We start from the raw sequence: 24,466 nt of genomic DNA, 5'->3' as shown, positions 1-24,466 counted from the left end.
CTCGTCAGTCAAAAACTAACTCAATACAAATAAGGTTAACAGTGGTTGGAAGGGATTTAGTGCCAGGATATTACTTCAGAAATGGGTAAATTTCAAAGAATCTCTGCACAGATGTATATACCTTAGCCTCTTTCTCAACAAAAAGTAGTTGTCAATGCTGGGGGCAGTTAGCTGAAGTCCTTTGAGTGAAAGACAAGTCCTTCAAATTGTTGGGAAGAAAAGACAGAAATTTTAAGGCTAAGTGGTATTAACCTTGCTTTCTTGTGTCTCCAATTGCCTTCCATGTTGCTAGTTCGAATCCACATTTGTTAATCAAGAAACAGATGCACACAGATCTGACACATGCTCAGAGCATACCAACTAGGAAGAATGGTGCTGATAAGCCACCCATGTGGAAATATACAAAGATGCCCTCACTTAGCTCTTCTAAGAAGACAGAAAATGTCTAGCATTTTAGGATAGCTGATAAAGAAATGTGGAGAACAAAAATCTACACACATATGTCAATATATTGTACCAATTCTGAGCCCTAGGTACATATTAGAATCACCAGAAAAGGTTTTAAAATGCCCATATTGTGGCTTATCCTCCACAGATTTTGAAATAAATGGTCAAATGTAGGATCAGGCACCGGTATTTTAAAAATATTTCCAGGTGATGCTAAGGACATTCAAGTTTGCAAACTTTTACATGCAGGCATGGGATTCTGTCAAGTTTCTTAGAACTTTCTTTAGGTTGATGTTAGGAAGGCAAAGAAAATGGCATGACTATTCAGTAAGCAAGAGTTCATGTCAAGACTTCAAAAAATATTTTAAGGAGGGGAATGCTAAGGCATTTTCATAGTGATTTGTAGAAGCAATAAGATCATGTTTAAGAGGTGAACTTTGGAATTAGAAAAACTTGACTTTGAATTTTATCTCTGTGATGTACTAGCTCTGTAATTTGAGAAAATGTCCACATCTGTAAAAATTGATATAATAATATCTACCTTGTGGAATATCTGTGAGGTTGTGTGTTAAATGTGAGTCAATCATGTAAACCACTATCATATAGCTTTTGTTCAGTAATTGACATATTCTTCTCATATTCAACCATACTTCAAGCCCAGTTCCTTTACAGAGATACCTGTGCAATCCTGATAGCCACCTAAAAGCAAAAACAAAACAAAACAAAAATCCTAAAATAAGCAGTTTATCAATAGAACTAAGATGTATAATTTGTGGTATGAACAGAAAATTACAGCTGAAATCAAGCTATCATTTTCATGATGCACTCATTTATTCAAAAGCAAGTTTAGTCATCAGCTTACATATTCCTAAAATACACCACTTTGGTCTAGACTGAATTGTATATGGAGAAAAGATATTAAAAGATTTCATTTCAATCCTGAAGTGCTAAAATAAGCCCATCGTAAAAGAAATTCAAGAGAAATATACACCACATCATGTATCAAAAGATCATCCCTGATCCAATTTTCACTTGAGAAGTAGTTCAAAAAACACTAAAGGATAACTTTTTCCAAAGAAAAACAATCATGTTATAACCCTCCTCCCACAAACTAAATCCAAGGAAGCTGGGTCAAAATTTATTAAAATGGAGCCACAAGGAGATGGTTGCACAGAACTTAAGCTCTGCACATTGAACAAAGCATTTTTGTTATGTCAATAAAAGATCTCCTTGGTCATCGACTTTCAAAATTACAACCAGAGTGGGAGGCACCTTACCCATTTCTCCAGCCTCTAAAAATATTTCCTTTCAGAACAGTCTGTCTGTAAGACAGATCTGTTTGCTCCAGCTCCCCCCTGCTCTATGCCTCACGTGGGAGTACTTGCAAATCGAGCGCCTGGAGGGATCAACACAGGTTTCTAAAGCAAACATAACGCAAGTGCTATTCATGGGCTACACACTCCACAGCTGTAAAACGAAATGTGTAGGAGCAGCCCCTAATGGCATTCAAATCATGTACTAAGAGTTCTCAAGTGTCAGGTGTTTTTCATTTTCTACTAGGGGAGGAGATATTCACGTGCTGATTTCCTACACTGAACAGCTTTGTAACCCCTGCAGAGTGAAGGCGCACTGTGTTTCTGAGTCTCTATTATGTCAGATGAATGCCACAGTTAGAGGCCAGAAAGGACATGTGATCCAAGTTTAGATTCTTTTTTCTTCCAGCCATCTCTCAGCATTTCAGCCGCATGAATTTTGTGTGTATGCATGGAAGAAAACTCATAGAGCATGTATCAATGTTAAATTTCCACATAAAAGACTAAGGCCACATATTTTTCTATCTGGGTATAATTTAATACTTCTGTACACACTTTGATCTCATTGAAGGTTTGAATTTTCAAAATGGCTTCTTGCGGTGCCCCAGTTGGCTGCCTGTCAAACCCAAGCATCAGGCTCACTCTAAATAGTATGGGTTCTCATTGGAACAATGAGGTTCACATTATACATGCTGAGGGAATTAAGATACATTTTATTTATTTAAATCTTTTCTTTTTAAACTTTAAATGTGACTTGGTCATAGACTATAACAGAGAATATCACAACCTATTTTCAGAACACTAAAAGGCACACTTATTATAAATGTATCAATAATTTCAACTTAGAGTGAAAGAGTATGTGTGAAACTAAGTTGGATATTCACCATTATAATCTAAATATTTGGGATTCTGTGAAATCTAAAACATATTTTACCAAACACTTTTCCCATCACACTTCAAGTTGTGTATTTCAAAGCTATTCAGTCCATTTATTCCAAATTCATTTATATTAACCTTATTAGGGCAGTGCTTTGTACACTAAAAATCGACATGCCGGAAGACTTATAGTCTCTTTAAAGCCATTTATCTTAATTTCAAAAGGCGACTGGAACTCTAGGCTAAAAAGTTTCCTTCCATGTTGAATTTTAAACATCTCCTTTAAGAAAATGGACAAAGTCATTTGTTGTCTGAACATAACATGTGGGTGTTTAGGTGCCACTTTATATTCGATTAAACACATATAAAAGAAAGAAAGCATTTCACAGGATTTTGGAAAATGGCTGAGTCAAGAACGTGAGAAGTAGTTACATAGAGGTGCTGTGTCCACGATTTTAGTTAAAAATTATGTATTTAGATGGCAATAAGAACATGCTTTCCAGGGCAAATTAAGCCCTTGTGTGGTGATTTTTTTTTTCTTTTCTTTTCTGTAACCAATGTCATTGTCTTCCTGTTCTTGTTCTCTAAGCTCAAGCAAGCTGGGTCCTTGAGGAATAGCCTGGAGATACATGTACCAAAAAACCAACAACTCTGCAGATGATAGTACATAAGACTAGCTGCAAAGAGCCTGTAAAAGCTAAACGGGAGAAAAAATAATATGCAATCTTGTTTAGCTGTCTTCATACATCTAAGATCTATATTCTCGGTTGTGAAGAGAGAAATAGTGAATTTGGTAGGGACTGACATAGAATACACCTGACATTTTAATAATAACATGGACCTCAGTTCAGAGACATACTGAGGGGTCTTCTTCAGTGCTCTGTCCCTTCTCTAGGCCCGCTCACTCTGGCCCTCAAGAACGTAGAGGATACATGATATAGTCGACTCTCCCAGTCCTGCTGCCTCTGGCTAGTGAACGAGCTTCTTAGAACCGTTTCTTCATATTTAAGGATAATTAAGATACTTACCTATATTTGCCACAAGGTTGTAAAAATTGGCATGGTGTATGCAACGTACTTTTACCACAAAATAGTTGAAGAAGTAAATTAATGTTATTTTAAGAAGTAAGTAAGTCTGCCTTCTGACAGCTATACCATATACTATCACAGAATAGATTAGAGGGGAGATAATGAGTCACTCTAAAGATACACCAAAGTAACTTTAATAATGACAGTGACTTATTGAATAAAACAATGTATTAATCATAAGGAAGATTGGCCAGAAGTGTACAGTGATCAAAAGGAATGCATTTTATTCAGCAGAAATTTCTCATGAGGAAACCCGGCTAGGAAAGCAGTAAGACTGCCACTCACCCCCTTCTCTTGGAGCAAGGGAGGAGAGGAGGTGTGTCAGCGGAGCTGTTGGATCTTCAGGTCTTCAAAGAGTTCTAGTCAAGATTTGCTTGTATTATGTGTACTACAATACACATTTCCATGTATTCATAAATTACCTTTTAAAACATTCTGCAATCATTTCCATCACTATCATGAATAATTTCCAACACTACCACAACCATCACCAAAATTCTTAAAGTGCTTACCGAAGAGAACTACTGATTCGAAAGTCTTACTCGGACTGTGATGTAATTATAGAACTAGATAACATATTAAAGATAATATAACTGGGTTCCAATAATGAGGGACTGCTAAGGGAGCTAAAAGTCCTTGATTTCCCTATTTCACTTAACCTGAATAGTATATTTAAACATATATTGGAATTTGTGTAGGACTGTATTTTATACATTGGCTTCCTGTTTAAAAAAAAAAAAAGTTTAAAAACCATCAACCTAGTCCTGCTTTTCATGTTACAGGTGCATAAACTGATGCAAAAGGTGAGTTGCTATCTCCAAATTGCCACAGTAAGTGGCGACATGATACAATCCAGTTCTCATACACTGGATTCAATTGTCCTTTATCTCTACCACAGCATCTCTTCAACTCTTCTTTCCATACAAGAGCAAGTATCCACATTTTTCTTGGTAGCTTTGAAGTTATTCTTCCAGGGACACAAGCTTAGAGCCTAAACTTCAATTCACTAATCAAAGTTCTTAACATTTCTTACCAGTTTATTTTTACCCTAAAGGTAAGATATGGATTAAACAAAGAGTAACTAAAGACTCTGTACGGTAGATCTCTATGAACTATCATTACTTCTCTAGCCTCTTTCCATCCCTCAGACCCAGATAAGAAAATAGCAAGGATATTCAAGAGGCAAAATTATATTTTCTGATTCTCTGGGACTTACTTGATGCTTATCAAGGAAGGAATCTTTTGCTGAAGGTGGGTAGGGAGGGCATGTCCGAGAAACTTCGGACTCATAGTTCAAAGATGACCACACAAAGCACGTATTTAGTTAATTAGGAGGTTTTGGGAAGGAGTAAGATCAAAAGATCATCAAAATTTTATCCTATTGGAACCAGATGTCAGACTTTCTACCAAGGTTGGAGGTCTTATTCCATACATATCTACCAAGCCCTCTCCTACCTGTCTTCTCCTTTCTTTGATTTCCATGTCTTAACAGATAATTCTTACGTGCACTACAGATTTTCTTTGGGTACCATCTCAGTCTCCAATTTTGTTTCAAACTCCCACACATTTAACTCCTAGTGACATAGCTCTCTAGCTTAAATATTTCAGACATAAGTATGTTTTCTTTTCTTATGTACATATATTCTGATCACTAGAGAGAACGTCCTACTTTATCTCCTCTGCTCATATAATTACCCGTGTTAATAACAAATATCTCCACAGTGTCCCTAAAAGAGTGATGAAGCACTTCATAACGTTATGCATGCTTGCAGGTAGGAGGTGAAGGGGAACTCTGACAGGAAAGCGTCTCTTCCCAAATGCCTCGCCATGTTTCGCATTTCATTCTTTAATCATACCCAGCCAGCCACTCTGCATCTCCATGACAGAGGCTCTCTCAAAGCCTTCTTTTCTTTCCATGCCATGACAGCCCCTCTCAACCAGAATGTATTGCAGCACAACACAGCTCTGTGACAGCTCCCTGCTTCCTGTGCTCCACTTCGCTCTTCTAACAGTCATTTCCTAAATGCAACCATCATTTTTAGGTAGCTAAATCTGACCAATCTTCCAGGCCACACACAGGAATTACCTCCTTCCCAAAGGCTTCATTCTCCCTACAAGTAACTGCTTGTTCTCTTGGATGCTCTCAGAAACTCTTTTCTTATTTTCTGGAACTTATGGGGAGTTGAATGGAGCTATCTTCCTGGAAAAAGCCCCCCTGAAAGGCACTGCCCACATCTAGGACTTAGTCTTTATTATGGGTTGAGCTGTGCCCACCCCCATTCATATTTTAAAGTTCTAACTTCCAGCTGCTCAGAACTAACCTTATTTGAAAATCGGTCTTTGCAGATGAAGTTTAGTTAAGTTGAGGTCATTAGGGTGCGTCCAACTTCATTCTGACTGGCGTCTTCATAAAAAGGAGGAATCTGGACACAGAGACAGAAATGATATGAAAAAAATACAAGAAGGCAGTTATTTACAGGCCAAGGAGAGAGGCCTGGGACAGATTCTTCTTATACATCCCTTGGAAGGAACCAACCTGGCCAACATTTTGTTTTAAAAGTTTAGCATCTAAAACCATAAGACCATAAACTCCTACTTTTAAAATCATCCAGTCTGTAGTATTTTGTTGTGGCAACCCTAGCAAACTAATACAGCTCTTCTTTTAGGCTCAGAAACCGCATCTTTCAGAATCTTTATGTATTCACACCCAGAGATGCTGACCCACATTTTAAAGAAGCAATACAAGAGACTGATGTATAAAGCCAAAATGATAAATCACGAATTACACTAATAACTAAAACTGCTGATGGTATCACACACTTTTGTTCTCTGGCCAGCACATTCTCTTTGAGGATTCACACCATTTGGAAGGCCTAATCACAATCACTGAATTGTACAGTGAGCATGAACACATAGCAAATGAAATAAGAAACAGGATTCACACTCACTGCATGTACTCAAATGATATGTTTGCTGGTGGGACAAATCAAGTGAAGACTTTGGAGTACATTATCTTTGCCTTTACCCAAGCCGTCAATATAGGAAGCACTGTTTGGCTTTACGCCTTGCATTTATTTTTCCTTTTCTCTTTCCTAATCTTATCCAGGGGTCTGGGCCCTGCCCCACAGCAGGATGGTAGTCCTGCCATCTCCCTCTTCAGTGATAGATTCAATAATCCAGTCTGAAGTCAATCCACACATGGGCCTTCCTAGGTTCCCTAAGAAACTGATATTTCAATTTCAGATTCCTGTTTCTTACTATTAAAAGCATCCTAATTGCTAAAGAACATCTTTTTTCTATGCTTCCTAGAATACTTTTAATTCATACTTTCTTTCTTTGGTTTGCTATCATCACCAGCCTTTATTAGGTTAGGAGACCCTTCATTTTATGGTGACTTTGCTCATCTTTTATCTCCTGTGTTCTGTGGGGATTTAGAGTTGCAATTCCACTAGGAAAATTGATATATGGGAGAAATAGTGCTAGGAATTCAAGGCAAGCAAGTCATTGCACACATGGATTAAGTCTTCTAAGTAGAAGACATGTGAAAATACATAAACTCATAAAACCAGATCCTAGATTGTAATCTATGGTATGGAGAAAATAAGCAGGGTGCTGGTATAAAGAACAAGGATAGATACTTTCTAGGGAGAGTGGTCACAAAAGCCTCTTGGATTAACTTTAAGCTAAAACCTTAAATTTATAGGAATCACTTCAGTGTGGCCCCCAGGTGCCACTCTCAGAACTTTCACATTTTCCTGTGCATTATTTATATAATTTGCAGGATATTTGTCATTATTTTAGACTATTATTTAGATACATATCTGGATTATGAACTCACCTATTCATTTCAATATTGGACTTCCCTGATAGCTCACCTGGTAAAGGATCTGCCTGCAATGCAGGAGACACCAGTTCGATTCCTGGGTTGGGAAGATCCACTGGAGAAGGGATAGGCTCCCCACTCCAGTATTCTTCATTTTCCCTGGTGGCTCAGCTGGTAAAGAATCTGCCTGCAATGCAGAAGACCTGGGTTCAATCCCTGGGTTGGGAAGATCCCCTGGAGAAGGGAATAGCTACCCACTCCAGTATTCTGGCCTGGAGAATTCCACGGACTGTATAGTCCATGGGGTCGCAAAGAGTCAGACATGACTGAGCAACTTTCACTTCACTTCATTCATTTCAATGTTTGAGGAATTCCTTTTCTTATGAAATTGGCAGTAACTACTACCCATATTGAATACAGAATTTTAGAAATCCACCTTCTCAACCTCCTGTGCAGTTGTGGCACATGCCCCAGGATCCAGGAATGAGAGGCACACACTTAGACCTGGAAGCGAGAGCAACTTCTCTCAGGTAGTGGAACCTGCTGCAGTGTCACAGTGAGGGGTTCTTGAGCCCTATAACGAGGTATTAAGTGAAGCATCCAGTCCTGTTTCAAAGAAGTGGTTTATACAGCAAGGATTTCTGTGGTGTCCAGGGCACTATATCCAGCTATTTAACATTCATTCTAGTTCTTCAGTCCCATCAAGATTTCTTTGAATTCCACAATATCCTTTTAGAGGACTTCTTTTCTATTTAAAAGTTGGATTCTATTGCTTGCTGTTAAGAGCCCTGACTGATACTTGTGTCTTATGTCACATAGCTTAGGCTAATCACATCAATTTCATAAGAGCACTGCTTGAATTGGATTTTTTTAATATTGTTTATCAAGTCATCATATTGTCTAATATACTGTAGTTGTTCAATGTGTATGGAATAAAAACATTCTTTGAATTTTATTTTCCCTTTTAACAAGAGGAATAAAATATAGAATATACTGATTGCATATTCTCTATCTTATAAATATAGGTTTAATTACCTCAGGTGTACCTCACAGAGTTAAGCAGAATTATCTTCAAATAAGCCTTCTTTTCTTCTTTCCTAAAATCACATTTGGCAATGCATATTGGTCTCCTTAAGAAAACTATTGATATGTGAGTGTCTGAGTAAGAAATCTCTCTTGCATTCTTTAGTTCCCAGTATGGAAAATTTTGAGCCACTATTTTATATTATCTGATGATAGATATGTACCATTCCTTCTTTCTTTAGCTTAGGTGGAAGAAAGCTGCAAATGGTTCTGAGAGAATAGTAACCCATGGTATAGAAAGCTCATAAAATAGCATTTTTGACTTAAGAGTTCAGAATCTAACTTTTAATTTAGAATCATTAATGATTTAAGCTATATAACACTAACATGCTTCTTCAAAGAGATAGGATCTCTAGGTAACAAGTGCCCATTTGAGGGGACAACACATGCAAGCACCTGATACACATATATTTTCTCAGTTCTCACTACGGTCATCTATTTATATCTGACTACTGAATAAACGGGCTTCCCAGGTGGTGCTCGTGGTAAAGAACCTGCCTGCCAATGCAGGAGACATAAGAGACATGGGTTCAATCCCTGGGTCAGGAAGATCCCCTGGAGGAGGAAACGGCAATCCACTCCAGTATTCTTGCCTGGAAAATCCCATGGACAGAGGAACCTGGAGGCTGTAGTCCATAGGATCACAAAGAGTTGGACATGACTAAAGCAGCTTAGCGGGCATGCACTGAATGAACAGTTTCAGAAAAGCTGGGGATCTTGCCTAAAGTTACAGAAGGTTGTTGCTCAAGGATTTGAAAATGAATCCATCTTAATCCATTCTCCTCTACCACACAGTCTCTTTAGGTCATTAGTAGGTAAAACTGGCCTTTCTTTCATTAAAGTCCTTTCCTTCATAGATATGAAAATAAAGCTAAGAAGACCAGAACCCTACCTCTCTCTTAGAATGATGCAATATATATGGGAGAGAAAATAATGAATAGTTTACTTGAACATGATTACTGTTTTTATCATTTTAGTGATCAAATTAATTACATATATTCACAGCTGCTATTCCTATTTAGTTGTTTTTTAGCACCTAGCACAGTCTTCAGTCATAAGTTCCTGATAAGAAAGTAATTGAGTACTATAATTCACTAAAGTACAAACAATATTACTTTACAATCCTTAGACTAAACAATCGTAAAAAATAAATATTATAATTATGCACAAAGTAAAATTAATTAATAGGCAAATGTGGCAGAAGGGGCCCAGATACTTGAAGTCAATTGAGAAGTAAACAAAAGCAAGTTACATATTATATTTAATGATATTGGGTAACATTAACATAAATTAAAATTTTAATATAGGAAGTAAAAATTTACACTAATTTAGAGACCAAATCTCAGGACTAAAGATTATATCACAATGTAATTTATCCATGTCTAAAAGGATTTGGAAAACCTGGAGAGTCCAGAGAAGGAAACCAGAACAATTAAATACTGAAAATATTCAGAGGAGATGAAGTTGGCTCTACAGGGAAAGTCAGCTATGCAATGGCTCAGTGAGTAACTTCAGTCAGAGAATCTTTATTAAGTGGCAGGTGCCAGTCTCTTCAGAGCACCTGACTTGAACAGCAGGAATTGAGACCTTGGATAATGACAAAGGAAACCCCTCTTCACAGAGGTTTCCCTCATGACTTTTGCCAGACAGTCCCCCCAAAGTCATTAGATCACTTTGCTTATTATTAAATTTCATATAACTAGAATTACGCACATCAAACCTACCATGAAATGTGATTTTCTCTTCTGGAGTATCCTATTCTACAACACAGAGTTCCAAACAGAGCATTTATAGTACAAGGAAGACCTGATTACAGCTGGAGTTCCAGTCAAAAGCCTGAAAATCAGGGTACCATGCAGACCCCAAGAGCTCATTGTGTCATAGTCTGCAGGATGATGACCACTCTTGGTTCTAAAGAACTGACAGCAGACTTTTGGATCGCAGCCATTCTGACTGGCGTGAAATGGTACCTCATAGTGGTTTTGATTTGCATTTCTCTGATAATGAGTGATGTTGAGCATCTTTTCATGTGTTTGTTAGCCATCTGTATGTCTTCTTTGGAGAAATGTCTATTTAGTTCTTTGGCCCATTTTTTTGATTGGGTCATTTATTTTTCTGGACTTGAGCTGTAGGAGTTGCTTGTATATTTTTGAGATTAGTTGTTTGTCCGTTGCTTCATTTGCTATTATTTTCTCCCATTCTGAAGGCTGCCTTTTCACCTTGCTAATAGTTTCCTTTGTTGTGCAGAAGCTTTTAAGTTTAATTAGGTCCCATTTGTTTATTTTTGCTTTTATTTCCAATATTCTGGGAGGTGGGTCATAGAGGATCCTGCTGTGATGTATGTCGGAGAGTGTTTTGCCTATGTTCTCCTCTAGGAGTTTTATAGTTTCTGGTCTTATGTTTAGATCTTTAATCCATTTTGAGTTTATTTTGTGTAAGGTGTTAGAAAGTGTTCTAGTTTCATTCTTTTACAAGTGGTTGACCAGTTTTCCCAGGACCACTTGTTAAAGAGATTGTCTTTAATCCATTGTATATTCTTGCCTCCTTTGTCAAAGATTAGGTGTCCATAGGTACGTGGATTTATCTCTGGGATTTCTATTTTGTTCCATTGATCAATATTTCTGTCTTTGTGCCAGTACCATACTGTCTTGATAACTGTGGCTTTGTAACAGAGCCTGAAGTCAGGTAGGTTGATTCCTCCAGTTCCATTCTTCTTTCTCAAGATAGCTTTGGCTATTTGAGGTTTTTTGTATTTCCATACAAATTGTGAAATTATTTGTTCTAGCTCTGTGAAGAATACTGTTGGTAGCTTGATAGGGATTGCATTGAATCTATAAATTGCTTTGGGTAGTATACTCATTTTCACTATATTGATTCTTCCAATCCATGAACATGGTATATTTCTCCATCTATTAGTGTCCTCTTTGATTTCTTTCACCAGTGTTTTATAGTTTTCTATATATAGGTCTTTAGTTTCTTTAGGTAGATATATTCCTAAGTATTTTATTCTTTCTGTTGCGATGGTGAATGGAATTGTTTCCTTAATTTCTCTTTCAGTTTTCTCATTATTAGTGTATAGGAATGCAAGGGATTTGTGCACTGGGACGACCCAGAGGGAGGGAAGGGGAGGGAGGAGGGAGGAGGGATCAGGATGGGGAACGCGGGTATACCTGTGGCAGATTCATTTCGATATTTGGCAAAACTAATACAATATAGTAAAGTTTAAAAATAAAAAAAAATTTAAAAAAAAATAAAGAACTGACAGCAAAATCAGAACATGGGCTTCACAGCCTCACCGCAGGGTTCAAGTTCTACCTCTTTTTCTCTGTAGCTGTGTGACACTGGGCAAATATCTTTTCTCTTTGCCCCTCTAATTCCTCCCTTTACCCTTCTCCTTTTTCTCTTCTCCCTGAGAAACCGACCTTTTTGCAAAATATGTGCTCAGACTTGCCATTGGGTTCAGCCAGTGGAGGACCTCAGGAGGACTGCAGGTTGTAGGAAGACAGTAGAGTCTTTTTTCTCCTTCTGCATCCCCTTCCTAAAGTGGGTACTGTCTTAGCTGACTGTCTCTACTGAAATCATGAAGTCATTTTCAAGACACCTTCTCTGCCTTTTCCTTTGTTTTGTAATAGCTTTTCCTCAGTTATTTCAGTCCCAGGCTACTGCCTTTTCCTTGGTAATGCCCCAACACTCCTTTCTCATCTTTGTAACTATTTTGTATTTAAAATAAAAAGAAAAAAGAGAGATGAAATGAAAACAACAAGAAGAAATAATTTGAGTTATTATTAAATTATTCCAATTTGAGTGTGTTATCTGTGTCTAATTCTGTCACATGAAAAGTTTTCATTTCCTATTTTACTCTATGAACATGAAATGTACATACGGTGCTTAAATCAGTATTGATGGGAAGTAAATATTCAATGACCGTTAGTCCTTCAGGTGGAGGAAGACTGAAGAATGTGCTGTTGGCTTCAACTTGGTTCCCATTTCAAAGCAATGGGTCTTACCCATCTGATGCCATCCCTCAGGCAGAGCTATACCTCTATTGCTGGTCTGGAAATAATTTCTTTTGATAGGGTAAGAGAGAGAGAGAGATTCCTCTCCCCAATACCATGCTCAGTTATAGCTACCTAAGGCCAATGTAGACCCTATCTTCACTCTTAAGTACAATGAGTTCTTCCAAAGACACTCACTGTGCTGGCATAACTGAGTCCAAGAAGCCCTCCAGCATCAGCTACATGACGTGTCTTTAAACACCTGTGTCAAGTCCAGCTAGTCATACTGACTCCAGACTGATAGCAAACTGTTCATTTACCATGGCTGGCATAACAAAGTTCCACAGACTGGAGGACTTAAACTGGGAAATTGGTGCCTTATATTTATACAATAAACGGACCACTCAAATTACTTTTGTTGGTACTGAGAGGTCTTCTAAGGCTGTCTGTGGTTGTATGTAAAAATGGAATAGACAAACTAGCAAGTCATATATATATATATTTCCCTTCAACAGTTAGAACTGTACATGAAACAATGGACTTGTTCCAAATTGGGAAAAGAGTACGTCAAGGCTGTATATTGTCACTCTGCTTATTTAACTTATATGTAGAGTACATCATGGGAAATGCCAGGCTGGATGAAGTACAAGTTGGAATCATGATTGTCAGGAGAAATATAAATAGCCTCAGATACGCAGATGACACCACTCTCATGGGACAAAACAAAGAAAAACTATAGGTGAAGAGGAGAGTGAAAAAGTTGGCTTAAAACTCAACATTCTAAAAAGTAAGATCATTGCATCCGGTCCCATCACTTCATTGGCAAATAAATGGGGAAACTGGAAACAGTGATAGACTTGATTTTCTTGGGTTCCAAAATCACTGCAGATGGTGACTGCAGCCATGAAATTAAAAGACACTTACTTCTTAGAAGAAAAGCTATGACCAAACTAGACAGCGTATTAAAAAGCAGAGACATTACTTTGCCAACAAAGGTCCATATAGTCAAAGCTATGGTTTTTTTAGTAGTCATGTATGGATGTGAGAGATGGACCATAAAGAAGGCTGAGTGCCAAAGAATTGCTGCTTTTGAACTGTGGTGTTGGAGAAGACTCTTGAGAGTCCCTTGGACTGCAAAGAAATCAAACTAGTCAATCCTAAAGGAAATCAATCCTGAATCTTCATTGGAAGGACTGACACTGAAGCTGAAGCTCCAACACTTTGGCCGCCTGATGCAAAAATTGATTCATTGGGAAAGATCCTGATGGTGGAAAAGATTGAGGTAGGAGGAAAAGGGGACGACAGAGGATGAGATGGTTGGATGACATCACCAAGTCAATGGACGTGAGTTTGAGCAAGCTCCGGGAGATGGTGAAGGACAGGGAAGCCTGGCGTGCTGCACTCCAAGGGGTCTCAAAGAGTCGGGCACGACTGAGCAACTGAACAACAACAATATCCTTCAACAATCACCTCACTCCATTACAAAGATCAATTAAATACTGAAGCTAGCTACAAACTGTGGAATCACCACTCCCCATCAACTATTTCCAAATGTAATAAAAATTCACTCCTCTTTGACTGTTAACTATTGATATGTCTAGAAGCAGGAATCTGAACCAGGTGACCTCTTGAGAAGACTTTGTCATCAAATTATGTCAAGAATTAAATGGCTAGCAGCCTGGAGGAATTTAAAATAAGTCCAACTCTAATCCGTAGGATGACATAGAGCCAGGTACGGCTGTATTAATCAGCATGTGGCAAAAATGCTTATGCCTGCTAATGAGATGACAGTAGCTGTGTTGAGCAAACTGTCATGGTGAAAGCATCCCTGCCTGGCTCCTATGCCCTTGGGCACTTTTCCAGTCACCAGGTAAACAGCAGCGGCTGAGCAGGACAGGCTTTAGAGATGGAATTCATGAGCATAAACTCTCTCTTCGACTATTACTTCTACTCATTGAAACATTAATCCTGACAAACATACTAAAGGGGGAAATTCTAGTCTATACTGAAATAACATTAAAAAATAAGGAATAGATTTTGTTGCCACATAAGGATTCCCTTACAATAGTCAAGAGAAAAAAAATAATGCTCGTGAAAGCTTGGGCTGAGAGCTTAAAAATATTGCATATTAAATCTTGCTAAACATTAGGAATAACGTAATGGAAACAGAAGGCTATATTTTATATCTGCAATTTCCTTTCATAGGATACTGTCATCATTTTAGGGAGAAAGGGCAGAATAATCCTATAATGAAACTTACTTATTACATCATTTTATTTTCATAACAACCTTGTTCTCATTGCATTTTATACAAATGAGCACTAAATAAAATGCTAGTTAAAGTATGTGTTTGCTTTAATATATAAACAGATGAAACACTCAATTCAATGAAGTAGGATGAAGCATTAACCTTTAGGGAGCAAGGGTTGCTGACTAAGGATTGATGGAGTGATTCTGTGTTTTATCAAATCACTTAAATCAAAATGGAGTGTAAGTTAATTGGCTATTTCAAAGCACTGTAAAGACAGTTTCATGGTTTAAAAAGCATCCGTTTCCATTACCATCAATGCAATAAGTGTAAAACCATTTTATGCTATTTCTACATGCTTTTATTGTATAGAAAGGAAAATGCATTATATTATGTTAAGGTACATGGATTTTTTTCAACATTTCTTCTTTGTGAAAACTTATAACTTATGGTAAATATCCTCCCCCCCAAATAGCTCTAATGAATCAGATAAAATGCTGCTGCTCTACTTTAATAATAGGGAAAATTTATATGAAAAATACAAAATGTCAAAATTGCGCTTGTGCATATACAACAAAAACATAAAGAAAAATCATTTAACATATGTAAGAGAGAAGGCAAAGTGATTTCTTTTATTATCATCATTTTTAGAATTCATCAAATAAGTAATATCAATAAGAAAAAAAAAAAGGTATAGCACAAAAGGGCTTACGGTGAGAGTTAATTCTCTTTCCCACACTTTCCCAGGTACTCGGCCTTTCTCACTACAGTCAACTATCTCATGAGCTGTTTTATGTTTATAAATATATATATGTACATACATAAACATGGGCATGTGTATTTTTGCAAGTTAAAAAATAATAAGCAGCTTTTTATATTTTTATCTTTTTACTAAAAAATATATCTAGGGGATTATGCTTCTAGCATGAACATATATGCACACAGACACACATAGACACACATCATTTTTAATATTAATATCTGCATAATATCCCCTCTGGGAGTGCACCACTATTTAGCCGTCTTTTGCTGACAGGCATTTAAATTGTTTTCAGTGTGTTCTTCTTATAAACAGTTACTGCAATAAGTCCAAGTAACTATGTCAAATCCACATGTAGAAATAAGTTCAGTCCTAGATGTAGAATTGCAGAATCAAAAGTTTATGGGCATTAGTTATTTTTACAAAAATTAAAAATTTCCACACTGCTGAGGGAATTTCGGGGCACATATGAACCATTTACTACCTAGTTAGGTTGCACCAGTTTATACTCCTTCCAACAGTGAACGAGAAGACCAGTCTGTACTCTGTTCTCCAAAGCTGTGCAGCTACTGTGCATTCATTTATTCAGGGATACAGAGCACCTGCTCTGCCAGGTGCTGGAGCTATTTAAAAAATATGATAGGGATAATGTCCCTGATACTCTGGAGTTTATGCGTTCCTCATATTATGTGAAAAAAGCTAACAATTTCATTGATAAAATATTTTAGGTAGTAAAAAGTAAAACAAAATTAAAGTAGACAAGAGGACAGAGTGTGGGTTGGGAGAACTTAGTTTCTCCTCTCTCTTAGCAGGGTGGTTAAGGAAGACATTTGGAGAAGGTGACAATGGAGTAAAGTCTAAATGAGACAAGGAGACAGAAAGATTCAGAAAGGGCCAGCTGAAAGAGGGAAAACAAGTAGAAAGGTCTGGAAGCTCCTTACTGGATGTGTTCAATGGGGAGCAGGAAAACTAGCCAGTCTAGAGTAGAGGAGGGGAGCAGAGGGCAGAGATTTCACAGCTACTTAGGACTTCAAATAAATTCAGTTAAAAAGCAGCTGTCTTAAACTATATTTTCATTCCATTTATATAAATCTAATTCTTTAGACAAGCATCCCGATTTTGTTTTTACTGTGATATCATTGTTATCATTTTTGATAGATGGTCTTGCCAGGGGTGAGAAGGAATACATAATCGTTTTTATCTGAGCATAGAGAGACAATTTAAAAGTGTTGCTCTTATTATAATTAATGAGAATTAAAGATCTAAATAGCCCTGACTAAAGTACAGACAGTATCCCTGTATTTCTGAACTCAATATGACATATATATATACATATATATACATGTACTGACACCATATAATTATGATAAACAACATCATTGTAATACAAGGGAAACTAACTGGGATGCTGCCTTTACTTTTTAGCAACTCTCTCTCCAATTTCAAGTGAAAAAAAGGTCTTGCTTCAACTAAATTATTAATGTTGTAATAATCTGTCATTAGAATCAATACCTGCTTTATTATTCATAGTGCATAGAGAGCTAAAATGGACCTTTCCTGAAATAAATTTAGTGCCTTGTCACAATACAATATGATTTTACAATACTGCTAATGTGCACAAAGCATTCAAATATAGAATATTGACATGTCAGAGATTTATGACAAATGTGAGAAGAAGATGCATCCAGGTTAAGCTTTCATGTCACTTGACTGAGATTAAAAAAAAAAAATCAATACTATTCATAATGTATCTTTCACTCACAGTCTTAAATGAAAAACCTTATAAGCATAGAGGGATTTTGTTTATTTCTCATCTTGGCTATACAAATACTCTAGAATTGAGGTTAATAGAGAAAATAAATGAAAACTAATTAGTAGGAAAGTGAGCTAATTACATTTTGAGAATATACAATGACATAGGACCAGGGAGCTAGATACATACTCATATGCTTTCCCTATTTTTATCTTTACCTTTATCTGAAGGTATGTTTAATGTTTGTGAAATGGAAGATATGCAATGCTGTGGGCAACAGTCACACTTCTCTACTCAACTTTGACTTTTATGGATTTTACAACATGCAAAATATCCAGCAAATGCATTTTTATTTTACTTACTGTTTCCTATTTCTTTCAACACAACATGGTTTTTAGGTATATACTGAGCACAATGTTCAGTTCCTGTAATTCTTTTCATCCCTAAAGATTAGTGTAGTCCAAATGTTGGTATTCTATTACCCTTGTCAGTGAGTAGTTGAGAATAGGCAAGTCACTTAGTCCTGGTCAACCATATATAAGGAGAAACCTCTTAGGGGATTTTGCAAAAAGAATCTTTCTTTTTAAAAAGAAGACTCAGAAGAAAGAATGTAATGTTATTCTTTCTTCTCTGAATTTTATCTAGAGATTCAGGAACTTCTAGAGTTATCTTGAAACCCTGGGGGAATTTAGCCCAGCTGACTTGGAAAGAACACAGTGCTGAGAGATGAAATAACTCCATTATTCTGTGAAATTGTCTTTAGATAAGTCTGGAGACTACCTTATCTTTGGGTTTAAGACAAATATCCAATTTGAAGTCATTTTGAGATGCAATTTTATATTGCAGCCAAAAAGTATCTTAACTGATGCTATCCATCAGTCATGATTAGAAATTAATTGAAGATTAATTATTTTTCATAGTTTCATTTATTCTTTGATGCAGAGACTGTAGTCTGCAACTGTATTATCATGGAATTAAAATGGCTAATGACTCTAATCATAAATAACTCAGCCCATTTTAGCTCAGAGAAATGACAGTAGTCCTGTTTTATAAACTTGATCTATAGTTAAATATTTTTATGAAGAGTCTTTATCTCTGAAAGGTTTTTAAGCATTACAATAATTTCATAAAACTCTTTCATTAATAGGTTGATCCTGAGCAATAGTTATCCATACATACATTCAATAAACATTTACTCAGTGAATAATGAGAGAGGTAAACACATAAAATTGTGACAAATGCAGTAATAGAAATTATGCCCAAGATACTCTGATACCTTGAAAGATAGGCAGTACCTAATCTAGCACAGATGAAGAAGAAACATCAAGAAAGGTTTCCTGGATAAAATTCTGCCTGAGCTGAATGTTGAACAATGATTAGAGCTTGCCAGATGAAAGAAGGATATGATATGAGGATACAAGAAAAAGAAAACCAAATAGATCAATAAAGATAGAAAAGTATACATGTGAGAATTATGAGTCCAGGGAGTGGGACAAGAAGTGAAAATAGACAAGGCTGAAGATAACAGTAGCAAATACTGGTTAAAAGCAAAGATTTTAGAATCACAGTGTTTTGAATGTCAATCCCTCATTCAAGCAATAATTGCCAAGTTTCAAACATATATCCATTTCTGTGACAGACAGTAAAAATCTTTGTCATCATGAAGCATACATTCTAGAGAATGAGTAACAAAAAAAAAAAAAAGAGATAAGCAGAAATGTGGGTGGGGCGGGGGAAGAACTGTCAGTATAACAGGTGTTATGAAGGAAACAAAGGGCTGAGGTAGAAATTAACAACAAATATCTATTTAAATAGGATGGTCATGGTGGATCTCCCTGAGAAGATGCCAGGCTGAACTTAAAAGCTGAAACGGACTCAGCTTTATCAGGAATAAAAGCGTGTTTCCAGTCATCTCAGAAGAACTGCCATGTCTATGACCCAGTCATAAACATTTCTCTCTCCACTAAAGCAAAACCATTTTCCAAAAGGAATAGTAATCATGTCCTTGCTTTTCTTTATAATTGTATCATCCAAGTGTGTATCCCAAATTGCTGTTGTTTGTTGTTGTTTAGTCACTAAGTCATGTCCAACTCTTCTGCAATCCCATGAACTGAGGCCCACAAGGCTCCTCTGTCCATGGGATTTCCAAGGCAAGAATACTAGAGTGGGTTGCCATTTCCTTCTCCAGGGACTCTTTCTGACCCAAGAGTCAAAACTGTGTCTCTTGCATTGCCAGGCAGATTCTTTACCACAGATCAGATCAGTCGCTCAGTCGTGTCCCACTCTTTGCTACCCCATGAATCGCAGCACGCCAGGCCTCCCTGTCCATCACCAACTCCCGGAGTTTACTCAGTCTTACATCCATCGAGTCAGTGATGCCATCCAGCCATCTCATCCTCTGTCATCCCCTTCTCCTCCTGCCCCCAATCCCTCCCAGCATCAGAGGCTTTTCCAATGAGTCAACTCTTTGCATGAGGTGGCCAAAGTACTGGAGTTTCAGCTTTAGCATCATTCCTTCCAAAGAAATTCCAGGGCTGATCTCCTTCAGAATGGACTGGTTGGATCTCCTTGCAGTCCAAGGGACTCGCAAGAGTCTTCTCCAACACCACAGTTTAAAAGCATCAATTCTTCAGCACTCAGCCTTCTTCACAGTCCAACTCTCACATCCATACATGACCACAGGAAAAACCATAGCCTTGACTAGACGAACCTTTGTTGGCAAAGTAATGTCTCTGCTTTTGAATATACTATCTAGGTTGGTCATAACTTTCCTTCCAAGGAATAAGCGTCTTTTAATTTCATGGCTGCAGTCACCATCTGTAGTGATTTTGGAGCCCAGAAAAATAAAGTCTGACACTGTTTCCACTGTTTCCCCATCTATTTCCCATGAAGTGGTGGGACCGGATGCCATGATCTTCGTTTTCTGAATGTTGAGCTTTAAGCCAACTTTTTCACTCTCCACTTTCACTTTCATCAAGAGGCTTTTGAGTTCCTCTTCACTTTCCGCCATAAGGGTGGTGTCATCTGCATACCACTGAGCAACCTAAACACTAAAGTTTAATTCTTCCCATTTCTCCTTTTTAGTTTACATAAGCTTTTTAATGTATAGTTTTATCCTCAATCTGTTGCTTTTTTTCTTACGTGTATCTATTGAAGAAACTTGGTTATTTAATCTGTAAAGCTACCCACCATATGATAAGAAATAACTTTTATCAGTCTACTTTTGGATAGCTCTTTTGTACATATTACTTTGGGCTTCCCTTTTGGTTCAGCTGGTAAAGAATCCACCTGCAATGCGGGAAACCTGGGTTTGATCCCTGGTTTGGGAAGATCCCCTGTAGAAGGGAAAGGCTACCCACTCCATTATGCTGTCCTGGAGAATTCCATGAACCGTATAGTCCATGTGGAGAAGGCAATGGCAACCCACTCTAGTACTCTTGCCTGGAAAATCCCATGGATGGAGGAGCCTGGTAGGCTGCAGTCCTTGGGGTCTCAAAGAGTCGGACACAACTGAGTGACTTCACTTTCACTTTTCACTTTCATGCATTGGAGAAGGAAATGGCAACCCACTCCAGTGTTCTTGCCTGAAGAATCCCAGGGACGGGGGAGCCTGGTGGGCTGCTGTCTATGGGGTCACAGAGAGTCGGACACGACTGAAGTGACTGAGCAGCAGCAGCAGTATAGTCCATGGGGTCGCAAAGAGTCAGACACGACTGAGCAACTTTCACTTTCACATGTTACTTATCTGCCCTTCTGTCCTTTTGGAAAGTTTAAAAATAATATCCCTCACAGGGCCCACTCCTAACTTCCACAAGGAAAGATATCCTGTCAGCACACTCCCATTTTAGGGCTGGATGCCTTGTCTGTTTGGTGTATTGGGGAATAAACTTGGGGAGAATCGGCTCAACTTCCTTTCTTCCTTGTGAGAGTTGTCAGAGCTAGTGCAAGCTTCTGCATCTTCTTGGCCGCTACTGATAGGCAGCGGTTGGGCAGCGCTGGTGGTGGAAACGCCTGTCCCAATTCAGAACTGTTATGCCCGCTTGTGTTAGAGGGCCCGCCTCTGAAGAGCAGTGCTGATAACCACACGTGGCTAACTTAGAGCTTTGTCCTCCACTGGGCCTCACCAGTGATACAAGCAATATTTTGGTCCTATGGCATGTCTTTGCTTTATGTCTTCAAAAGTTCAAAACCCTGAGAAGAAGATTAGTACCCTAAGATCTAAACAAACATCTGTTCATTTTATTTCTAGGATCACTGTAGAAACATGTAATGATGATTTTGGACTGTATTTTGCTTAAGTAATAAGCACATTTCTAACAAACTTAATTAAATTTAGACTTTGTGATCTGACTTATTTAATATTTAAAGTGAATTAAGGTTGCACATTATTTTAAAATAATTCTTTGGTAAAATTAATTGTATAATTTGCTAAAATTAATTGAGCCTTAGTTTCCTTTCATTGGATTTCTTTTCTGAAATACTAACAAGATTTTGTGAATGCAAGTTAGATATTGAGAATAAACTTCTAAATGACCACACTGAATTCAGGAAAGTAGCAATGCATCTGTGGTTTGGGGAGAAATTCCACAGAATGTTGACAATGGAAACTTGACATGTAGGAGGCACTGTATGGATAAAACACACTATTTATAATCTAAAAATGTATATAATGTATAATATCTCCACCCCCTACACTTCTAGGTGGATGAAGAACTCCACTGTGAGGTGGCTATTCCATTCCAGTATTGATGTGCGGCAAATGTAAACATTTGATCATTTTTCTAATATCTTTCCACAGTATGGTAATAATATAAGGCTTTATCCAAAATGTCTGTTATATTCACATATGTTGAACTTAAGCCAAATAAGTCTCTGTAATCCATAAAATGAATTGGGAATAAATTTATCTTCATAGAAGACTTTTTTTTTAAATTTTATTTTAACTTTACAATATTGTATTGGTTTTGCCATATATCAAAATGAATCCACCACAGGTATACATGTGTTCCCCATCTTGAACCCTCCTCCCTCTTCCCTCCCCATACCATCCCTCTGGGTCGTCCCAGTGCACCAGCCCCAAGCATCCAGTATCGTGCATCGAACCTGGACTGGCGACTCGTTTCATATATGATACATAGAAGACTTTTAAAAAATATTTTCTTTTGGAGTTTTAGATATTTACTTTAGAGTTTTATTCTCACAGATAGAGGTTTATTTTACTTTTATTAATGTAAAAAGTTTTCTTTATGTTAAAATAAAAAGTTAAAAGTTCTTTTAACTAAAGACTATAATCTATTATTTCATTACTTACTATACATAGCTTTTATAAAAACTGTCATTCATAAATTTATAGGTAAGAAGAAATTACTTTAACTGCATTTATTGAAAATCTATGCTTCATAGTTGCAATATAATCCCCTTGCTGGTAATTATAATTTAGAAAGTTCAAGTCTAACTCTGTATATCATTGTTTCTGCCAAAAGAACTTTGGTAAATCTCTGCTTTTCTGACCTGAATATCTATAGTGAATCTTTACAAGTCTTTAGCAGCATCACAGGTTAAAATCATATCTCATCTTCATTTATAAATCTACTTCTCTACATCTTTGTTTTCATGTATAAGTATTTTATTTAACAAAACCATGCTACTTTAATAAAAAAAGTCTTTTGGTCAGCATCATGTTCACTTCAGTAGTTAGAAAGGTAATCATATAAACAGTGTATATTTATCTGGAAGAGATAAAAAGACTCTATTAATTTGATCAATATGGATACTATTAAATAGAATGTGAATTAAGCAGACACAACTATATAAGTGATTTTTCAGTGAAAAGAGTATTAGAAAGATGATTTAAAAGAGTCTTATTCATTGCAATTCTATTTTTAGACATGTCAATTGCATAACAGATATATTATCACCATGTCAACCAGCTTTCATACTGCCCTTTGACCAGATAAAACAAATGGTTTGCATGGCAACCAGGTTGCCAAGTGTAAATGATATGGATTCATAGACTATTGGACATTTTTAAGCCAATTTGAATTAACTACATTTTTACCTCAGTGTGAAAATAGGAACTGACATATTGTTTTGAAATGTCATCTGCAAAACTACAAGGATAAAAAGTAAAATATATAAATATATATTTAGAGAAGACAAAGTGGATTTAAAAATAAATAACTGTGGATATTATTCTGTATACATTACTGATGCCATCAATATGATCTTGTCTTTCAACCTTTTTTTTCTACAAGTAGAAAATTTTGCAATAGACAAATCCATAATTACAGTTGGAGATTTAAATACTCATCTTTCCAACCCTGGTTTAGGAAGATCCCCTGGAGGAGGGCATGACAACCCACTCCAGTATTCTTGCCTGAAGAAGCCCATGGACAGAAGAGCCTAGTGGGCTACAGCCCACAGGATTGCAAAGTGTCGGACACAACTGAAGCTACATACCACACACACACACACACACACACATACAATCTATGTTCTCTGACTATATTGAATTAAATTAAAAATCAATAACATAAATATATCTGGAAAAGCCCCCCAAATTTGGAAATCATCCTTATCATTACCATTTTTCATCTGTGTCAAAGAAGGAATCAATAGGAAAATAAAGAGATATTTTGAACTATATTTCAAATAAACAAATATATTTTAATTTGTTTAATTAAACAAATATAAAAAATACTTATACATGAAAACAAATATATAAACAAATATATTTCCTTATATTTGAATAAATATAAGGAAATAAACATAAAAATACAAAATATCAAAATCTGTAGAATGGTGCTAAAGCAACACTTAGGGGTAAATGTACAGCCCTAATTGTCTATGTTAGGATGAAAAGGAAGTTTTCATATGAATGACCTCAACTTCAACATCAATGGCAACCCACTCCACTACTCTTGCCTGGAAAATCCCATGGACGGAGGAGCCTGGTGGGCTGCAGTCCATGGGGTCGCTAAGAGTCGGACACGACTGAGCGACTTCACTCTCTCTTCTCACTTTCCTGCATTGGAGAAGGAAATGGCAACCCACTCTAGTGTTCTTGCCTGGAGAATCCCA

The 24,466-nt window shown here is 37.0% G+C and overlaps 1 long non-coding RNA gene across 1 annotated transcript in view; it reads right to left on the bottom strand.

Annotated features, from left to right (window-relative positions):
- Positions 1 to 1,455: 1,455 nt before the first annotated feature.
- LOC147368966 (uncharacterized) overlaps positions 1,456 to 24,466 on the bottom strand; it is a 224,740-nt gene continuing 201,729 nt past the window's right edge. The window contains exon 3 of the long non-coding RNA XR_015167009.1: positions 1,456 to 6,147. This is a non-coding gene — a long non-coding RNA (uncharacterized LOC147368966). The remainder of the gene's footprint in view (positions 6,148 to 24,466) is intronic.

Source organism: Bos grunniens, chromosome 7 (assembly GCF_055505025.1).
Source record: "Bos grunniens cultivar Pamir isolate PY7600 chromosome 7, Bosgru_T2T1.0, whole genome shotgun sequence".
Classification (NCBI taxonomy): Eukaryota; Metazoa; Chordata; class Mammalia; order Artiodactyla; family Bovidae; genus Bos; species Bos grunniens.
This window is presented reverse-complemented; position numbering and strand designations above follow the sequence as displayed.